This window comes from Erigeron canadensis, chromosome 5 (assembly GCF_010389155.1).
Source record: "Erigeron canadensis isolate Cc75 chromosome 5, C_canadensis_v1, whole genome shotgun sequence".
NCBI classification, from domain to species: Eukaryota; Viridiplantae; Streptophyta; class Magnoliopsida; order Asterales; family Asteraceae; genus Erigeron; species Erigeron canadensis.
In genome coordinates, this window is record NC_057765.1 from 16052177 (window position 1) to 16062010 (window position 9834).

A 9834-nucleotide genomic window follows, 5' to 3' on the forward strand; every position below is an offset into this window, starting at 1 on the left:
TTGTAAAAAGAGGGGCTACGAAACTCACCTGAAAGCCGCACAAGTATAAGTACCCTAGTTCACTGAACAAGAACACGCACAGTCAGATACACTTGCAATAAGCTCACTATCTGTCCAAAAGTCCTACACTGTCCACAAGTCACCCTGTAAGTACTTACTTAATTACACAAGTCCATGTCCTATGCTAGTGTCGTAGAAAATGCCATTATGTCTCGTCATATGTCATCAAATATAATAGTCTCATTGTCCTTGTAAGTTGTCCAAAAGATTTACTTCTTTTAATAAAATCATATTTTAATATCAATGTCATCAATTACTATTATACCAATGTATAACTTATTTGGTCATTTCGAGTCCATTGTTTTTTGTATTATATATATATACACATATGTTCTTATTAAATTAGTGCTTGTATATATATATGTTCTTACTAAATTAGTCCTTGTATATATATATATAAATTGTCCATTTTAAATAAATTGGTATATTATATATATAGGTCTAATGTTCATATTAACTCCGATGTCACGTTTTATTGTTTATATCCCTTCAAGTCTTCGTATGAAACATCATTATAAAATATTAGCCCGATAAGTTTTTAATTATCATTATATAAATGTACGATTTATATAGTCTTGCAAGCCCTTTTTAAGTTAGTAACCCTTTTCCTTTAAAAATCATTCTTTGTACATACATATTTATCCATATTAACTTGTTGAAATATTAATGTATTTCTAGAAACTACTAGAATAAATTAGTTGTAGTAAAAGTTAGAATTAACTAGGATTATCTAGAATCATTTAGATATTTGGTTAGTGTTTAATTACTAGAAATTTCTAGATTAGTCTAACCGACTTTGAAGGCCTATAAATATGGCCATCTTGTAACATATGGATGTAACAATAACAACATCAACAACTTCAATCAATAAAATCTAAGTTTATTTCTATCTAGTCCATCACATATTCAAACTCTTCTAAATCCCCTCATCATCAATTAACATCTAAACAATATTTAAGCATCACATAAATAACTAAAACTCATAACAATTCTAACAAGTGGTATCAAGAGCCGTGTTGGGCGTTTACTAAAAATACACCATGACTACCGTTGGTGCATACAATATTCTCGTTCCTATCTTTGATGGTGACAACTATGACTTTTGGAGTATCCGAATGAAGACATATTTCCAAGCACAAAGCTTGTGGGATATTGTCGAAGTCGGGTTCACAACTCCAAAAGATGTCGAGACTCTGCCTGCGGATCAAAAAGAAAAACACAACAAAAATGTTGTGAGAAATGCTGCCACTCTAGGCTACATTCAACAAGCCGTAACGCCATCTATTTTTCCACGTATCATGGGAGCTACAACAGCCAAGGAGGCGTGGAAAACTCTTCAAGAAGAATTTCAAGGAAGTGTCAAGGTGAGATCCGTCAAGCTACTAACCCTAAGGCGAGATTTTGAAAATTTAAAAATGAAAGATTTTGAGACCGTCAAAGATTACTACTCTAAAATCAAAGAAGTAGTAAATCAAATGAGAGCCTATGGAGACTATATAACCGACAAAAGGATTGTTGAAAAAATACTTATTAGCATGCCTGAAAAATATGATCATGTCGTTACTGCTATTGAAGAGTCAAAAGACATTGAGACTCTTTCAGTAATAGAACTAATGGGCTCTCTAGAAGCATATGAGGCTAGACTGAGCCGGCGAAGTGATGACTCACTTGAAAGTGCCTTTCAGTCTAAACTCAGAATGAGGTCTCAAAAATCTAACAGTGAGGGGAAAAGAAATTTTGAAGAAAAATCAAGAGGAGGAGAAAAACCCAAAACCGGGTTTGATCAGAGAAGAAAAAGCTACCCTCCATGTGGTATTTGTAAAAAGACAAACCACCTGGAAAAAGATTGTTTCCACAAAGGAAAGCCACAATGTAATAACTGCAAAAGATTTGGACATTTAGAAAAAGATTGTCGTCTAAAACAAAATCATCGAGCTAACTACACGAAAGAAGACGGAGATACACCGGAGAACAATAATCAACTATTCTACGCGTGTCATGCTGCGAATGAACAAAAGGAAGATATTTGGTTCATCGACAGTGGCTGTAGCAACCACATGACCGGAGATGAGAAATTATTCAGCAGCATCAACACGTCAGTAAAGTCCCGTGTCAAATTAGGGAATGGAGCACTCGTTGACACTAAAGGAAAAGGTACGATAGATGTCCAAACTAGTAACTGCACGAGATCCGTCAAGGATGTTCTTCTAGTTCCAAGCTTAGCAAGTAACTTGCTAAGTGTTGGCCAAATGATGGAGCATGGCTACTCTTTACACTTTGAAGATGAGACATGCGTTATTCGTGACAAGAAAAATAATAACAAATTAATTGCCGAAGTCAAAATGGAAAATAGAAATTTTCCACTTAGTTGGCATTACATCAGAGACACGGCCATGAAAGCTCAAGTCGAAGAATCATGGCTATGGCATCGAAGATTTGGCCACTTCAATTTTCACGCACTAAAAATTCTCCAACAGAAAAATATGATGAGGGACTTGCCTGGCATAGAGGAGATCACTGATACATGTGAAAGCTGTATTATGGGCAAGCAACATCGAAAACCTTTCCCTCGTGATAACGCTTGGAGAGCAAGGAGTATTCTAGAATTGGTACACACTGACGTATGTGGACCAATGAGAACTCCATCTCATAGCCAATCCAGGTACTTCATCCTCTTCATAGATGATTATTCTAGAATGACCTGGGTATACTTCATGCGTGAAAAATCAGAAGTTTTCACGATATTCAAGAAATTCAAAACTTTCGTTGAAAAGAAAAGTGGCCATTATATAATAACACTAAGGAGCGATAGAGGAAAAGAATACACTTCTAGAGAATTTAATAAATTTTGTGAAGATGAAGGAGTTCACCGCCAACTAACAGTTGGTTACGCTCCCGAACAAAACGGTGTCTCTGAACGTAAAAACAAAACTGTAATGGAAATGGCCAAAACTATGATACATGAAAAAGGCCTTCCAAACAGATTCTGGGCAGAAGCTGTATACACGGCTGTATACTTGCTAAATAGATGTCCGACGAAGGCTGTGGAAAATAAAACTCCGATAGAAGCATGGAGTGGAAAGAAGCCATCAGCAAAACATCTACGAGTATTTGGATGTATCTGCTACATCCACATTCCAAAGGAGAAACGTCACAAGCTCCAAGAAAAATCAGATAAAGGAATATTCTTGGGCTATAGCACACAATCAAAAGGCTATCGAGTTTATAACCTAAAGTCAAATAAGCTCGTGATCAGCCGAGATGTGGAGTTTGATGAAGAAGCTTCTTGGAATTGGGAGAAAGAGAAAGTTGATAAACAGATATATCTTCCAAAAATATCTATGGAGACTCCTACTCAACAACCACTACAAATAGAAGATTCTGGAAGAGATGAAAGTACAGGAGAAACGAGCCCCACTACACCAACTTCTTCACCGTCAACATTACCTTTAGCACAAGAGGAATCAAGTTCGGAGTCAACACCTGGAAGAGTCAAAACATTAACTGAAGTCTACGAGACTTGCAACTACACATCTCTAGAACCTGAAAGCTATGAAGCTGCTGCCAAAGACGAAAAATGGGTGACAGCTATGAATGAAGAAATCAAGATGATCGAGAAAAACAATACATGGGAGTTAGTTGATCTCCCCAAAAATAAAGAAATCATTGGAGTTAAGTGGGTCTACAAAACAAAACTTAACCCCGATGGTTCTATTCAAAAACATAAAGCAAGACTAGTGGCTAAAGGCTACTCACAACAACCTGGAGTCGACTACAATGAAACTTTCGCACCTGTAGCTCGACTTGATACTATAAGATCACTTGTGGCATTAGCAGCTCAAAGAAGATGGAAGATTCATCAACTAGATGTGAAATCAGCCTTTCTAAATGGGTTTCTGGAAGAAGAAATATACGTAGAGCAACCACAAGGATTCGTCACGAAAAGAAAAGAAGATCAGGTTCTCAAGCTAAAGAAAGCTTTATATGGACTAAAACAAGCTCCACGAGCTTGGTATAGTCGTATTGACAGCTACTTCACAAGTTCTGGATTCAGGAGGAGTGAAAGTGAGCCTACGCTCTACATCAAAACCCAAGGTAACTCTGACACTCTCATTCTTTCCTTATATGTCGATGACCTAATATATACGGGAAATAATGAGAGAATGATACAAGAGTTTAAACATGACATGATGAAAACATTCGAGATGAGCGACCTTGGATTGATGCACTATTTTCTTGGCATCGAAATTAGTCAAGAAAATGAAGGCATCTTTATATGCCAAAAGAAATATACCGAAAACCTCCTGAAAAAATTCAAACTATACGGTTGTAAAACCGTAGCCACACCATCAGTTGCCAATGAGAAGATGAGAAAAGAAGATGGATCTGAGAAGGCGGATACTTCAAGATTCAGAAGTCTCATTGGAAGTCTACTCTACCTAACAGCTACAAGACCAGATATTATGTACGCAACAAGTCTGCTATCCAGGTTCATGCAAAACCCTACTCAGATACATTATGGAGCTGGAAAACGAATATTAAGATACTTGCAAGGTACCATGAACTATGGAATATGGTACAAGCCCACTACAGACTCAAAGCTGCAAGGATAAACAGATAGTGATTGGGCCGGATCGGTGGATGACATGAAAAGTACTTCTGGATACGTATTCACACTTGGATCTGGAGTAATCTCATGGGCGTCTAAAAAGCAAGATACAGTGGCACAATCATCAGCAGAAGCCGAATATGTTGCAGCCGCAAATTCAGCAAATCAAGCTATATGGCTAAGGAGAATTCTAGAAGATATGGGCGAAACACAAGATGAAGCTACAAAAATATTCTGCGACAACAAGTCCTCAATTGCAATGGCAAGGAACCCCGTGTTTCACGGAAGAACAAAGCATATCTCCATCAAGTATCACTTTCTTCGAGAAGTGTCGGCAAAGAAAGAGATTGAGCTACACTACTGCAAGACTGAAGAACAAGTTGCAGATATTTTCACTAAAGCATTGCCAAGACCAAAGTTCGAGTTCTTGCGTAACATGCTTGGAGTAACATCGAAATACATTAAGGAGGAGTGTTGAAATATTAATGTATTTCTAGAAACTACTAGAATAAATTAGTTGTAGTAAAAGTTAGAATTAACTAGGATTATCTAGAATCATTTAGATATTTGGTTAGTGTTTAATTACTAGAAATTTCTAGATTAGTCTAACCGACTTTGAAGGCCTATAAATATGGCCATCTTGTAACATATGGATGTAACAATAACAACATCAACAACTTCAATCAATAAAATCTAAGTTTATTTCTATCTAGTCCATCACATATTCAAACTCTTCTAAATCCCCTCATCATCAATTAACATCTAAACAATATTTAAGCATCACATAAATAACTAAAACTCATAACAATTCTAACATAACTTCAATATTATGATAATTGAAATTCTTTTATAAATACAACCCAAATTAATTACAATGTAATTTAATTTTGTTTAAGAACTTTAATTTTGACAAATCACAACTTAATCTCATTTTTAACCAAAAGACCCAATAAAACCCAAAATAGTTCAACTTTAAATTACCAAAAGGACCCAAATAGACCAAATACAAATCTGCCCACTTTGACCAAGTTTGACCGGCGTCGACCCAAGGTTGACCGAACCAAAATCAAGATTCTGGGTGAATCTATGAACAACAAATCGATTTCCACGACAAACTCGCAAATTAACCTTCATATTTATTCAAGTTCTAATAGAAATCATTCAAAACAACACATATAAACTCGGATTAAACAAGATCTCGATTTGTACAATTATATATGAGCCGCAAATACAAGAAAACAAACCAAATCTAAACAAGAACATGATTTTCGGATCTAAAATATCCGAATCTTAAAGGTTTTCGGACTAATTTCGGGTTATATATACCGTTTCGGATCTTTGCTTTTCGGATATGACAAGATTTCGGGTTTATATTTTCGGATCTTGAAGGATTTCGGCTCATTCATCATAGATTCAAAAGATTTCAGACCCATCTTTTCGGATCTAGACTTATATACCTGAAATATATGTATTTTCGGTCAAGTAATCGGATTCAAAGGTTTTCGGATATATATATATATACATATTTACTTATATACCCGAAAATATATATATAAAATAAAAATTTTCGGACTCAATCTATATTTATACAAACAAAAGCCGATTTATATATATATATTCTTGTAAAAATTTCGGGTTCTTAAATGTATATATTCATATAATCCGAAATATATATAAATACAATAAAAACGGATTTTTGATGAAGAACAACCATAACCTACCAAGATCTAAAAGAAAAGTAGAGAAATGATGGAAGTAATGGTGGTTCGTGGTGGCCGGCGACAGTCGGAGGGTGGTTTGAGGGTGGCGGCCGAGAAAAGAGGGGGAGAAGGAGAAGGGGCGATTGAGAGAAAGAAAAGAGAGGGAGGAAGTGTGTGAGAAATGAGTATTAGGGTTAGGAAGTTAGGGTTTCGTTAGTTCCTCCCTAACTTTGACCTAGATTTGACCCAGCTTTGACTCTACCAAAAAACTCGTTTGACTCGACTAATTAAGAATACTCAAAACCCGTTAATTCACATCGTCGACACATTCAAATGTAACTTTTTAATATCTTTCTAACGGATATAAACATGACTATATTAATTTATTAAATCTTTAATAGATTAAATTTTTAAGTATTTCATTTTATTTGGCATTTCCATAAGACAACTAGTATTTCTTCTGTTCTCGAGTCCATGCACAATCTTTCTAAAGTATAAATGCTCAAAGAGTCCAAATAAGTCATAAATCCACCTATTTCATCGCTAAAGTCATAAAATTTAATGACGTACATAAGCGAAACGAACTAAAACGACCGAAAAAGTACTTCGGGAAATACGCTCAGATGATAGTTGTCACATTTGCTCTCATAATCATTTAATTTGCAATAGACGCTTAATAAGAGCTTTAAGATTCACCACCTTTTACGAATACTCGCAATCTTATCAGCTAAGCCACTTTTGACGCAAACTTCATGTTGCGTTTTTCATGATATATGACCATTTAGACGATGCATCGCTTTTGAATGACCAAATGGTATATTAGATGTATAGGCCACATACATCCTCTTGTATCATCTTTAGATATATAAGGGAATTCGTCCCCACTTGGCTAACAATTGGTGAAATTGATATTTTCTGAGTGCTTATAAACCCATTACTTTGAAGAATCTACGAATTCTTTTTTGCATCATAATGACTCGGGATGGTCAACCGGTCATGCCAAACAATAATAACAAAATCATGGTTCATAAACTTCTAGTTATGACCATATGTGATTCAAATGCATTTTGCATTGTATAATTTATATACAACGATGATACCAAAGTGTATCATTTACTCTTAAATGTTGTTCCTTTTTTATCAAATTCTATTAGCTATCGAGATAGCTCTTTAGGAACCAACAATATGTCAATAGTATGACAATCTTGAATACATATATAAATGTCTTTGAAGTGAAATAACGACATAATGTATATAGTCGTTTTTCTTTAGACACTAATAATTTGATCACTCATTGTGACAACTCCTGTTCATAATAGAAACACATTGATTTTTAAATTTCTATGACCATGACACATATTGATCATTCCGATCGCATGTAATTGCATTCACTTTAGTGAATGGATACCACACCGTTAAACGGTTTTAGAAATATTTTATCATATTGCTACTTCATGAGCATCCATGTGAAGTTGTACTCGGTTATATTGGACAAATTTCAACTTCATGTGCAACTAACTGTAGCGAGTCTTTAAAAGAATCACATGCTTATGATTATCATAGAATTCTTATGACCATTGTCACGAATTTTTATGTGCTCTCATATTGAGCTCTTATAATGGATCTTCGTGATTATCACACCAATTTGGTGATCCTTTTGTTTAAGAAAATGGAAGTATTTCAAAAACTTAAAGTTTTGATATGCCAATTTATCATAGTATTTTATGTCAATTTTTCGACATAATCTCATGGATATTGATAATCAAACCAAACTTTGATTCAACAAAATTAAAAGTTGTAGCCCATTGCACAATAAATTTTAGTTATGATTCCCAACAAAGAATCATTAAGAAATTTTGAACTACATGACGTAGTTTATTAAAATGACAAATAATGTGAAAAACCAAATAACTGATAGTAATTTTTGCTTTGAATGTGTTCAAAGAATCACACAAGAACCTTTTGTCCTTTATTATATATGAACTACATGTAGTAGTTATCAATGACATATCCATATTATTCTCTACAAAGAATTTTGAAACAACTTTATGTCAAATAAACATAAATGTAGTTATGATATTTTTTCAAGTATTTGACATAATTGCATGGTATTCGATAACCATGTTGCGTAAGAAACTGATGTTGTTAGCAAATCATAATTCCATCATACAAATCAGTAACTTCTGATTACGATTTTTGATCCAACAAAATCAAAAATAGTTGTAGTCCACATTGGACATAACTTGTAGTTATGATTCTCTATAAAGAATCATTAAAAGCTTTTGATTTGTAATAATTGTCAACTAACCATTGAAATTTCTCATAATTGCAACGGGTATTTCAATGTTAAATATTCAAGCGTTGACATGATTCCAACGAGTCTTTCATCGTTATGTATTTGCTTTTAAAATCCTCATGGAGGTGATGTTGGAGAAAAAATTATTGATTTTTCATGCTCTTGCAAAGTGGTCTTATCCAATTTTAATTGTGTCTCCAAGATTATTTGGAGATTAATGAATTCGATATATCAATAATAATTATTTCCACCTTTGCAATATTTTTCATTGTAACTACAAAATACGAAAATATTTAGTTACTTGTAGCTATTGCATAATAAACCTTTATGCATAACCATAGTTATGATTCACTTTAGTGAATAACGAAAAATAATTCATGAGGAAACATTGTAGTTTCTAATGCATAACCGTAGTTATGATTCACCTAAGTGAATAACGAAAGAATAATTAGTGAGGAAACCTTCAAGTTTCTAATGCATAATCGTAGTTATGATTCACCTTAGTGAATGACAAAATTAAGAACAATTAGTTCTTTTATTGCATAACCAATGCTATGAAATCAATTGCTTTAAGCAAAATTAAATATTAATAATGAAAATCTTAAATTTCTTATGCATAACGATAATACATTATGATTCACTTTAGTGAATGACGAAGAACAATTAGTTCTTTTATGTAGAGCTGGTGTTATGAATCGCTTTAAGCAATCTTGAAAAGAATTATAAGTTCTTTGAATGTAAATAGAGATAATAATCAAAAATATCAAAATTTATAAATAAAAGGAATAGAGAAACACTTATCCTTGTAGGGGTGGGTTATTTTGAGAACCATAAAAAAAAAAAGAACGCGAGAACCAATCTGGGCCACACATCTCATCTCCTTTTTTCTCTCTCATCACTTTCATCCAAATTTTTCAAAACGTTTTATCTCACAAACCGTGCATCGTTAGACGAAAAAAAACCCATGGGTAGTCTTAAAATTTCGTCCTCTTTTATTAGAGATGTGACTTGATATACTTTTGACAAACTTTTAAATTTCGAAATTTTTTTTTTTTCGAATTTTTTTTTTTACCTGCACATGTGTAGAATGTGTATGATGTATACCCTACACATGTCCTGCACATGTGTAGAACGTCCTACACATGTGTAGGATATACATCCTACACATG

The 9834-nt window shown here is 34.0% G+C and overlaps 1 long non-coding RNA gene across 1 annotated transcript; it reads right to left on the bottom strand.

Moving 5' to 3' along the window:
• Window positions 1–5832: 5832 nt before the first annotated feature.
• Window positions 5833–6513, bottom strand: LOC122598827. The gene is made up of 2 exons (XR_006323750.1): window positions 6391–6513; window positions 5833–6126 (listed from the first exon to the last, which is right to left on the bottom strand). It is a non-coding gene; the product is annotated as an uncharacterized LOC122598827 (long non-coding RNA).
• Window positions 6514–9834: the final 3321 nt, after the last annotated feature.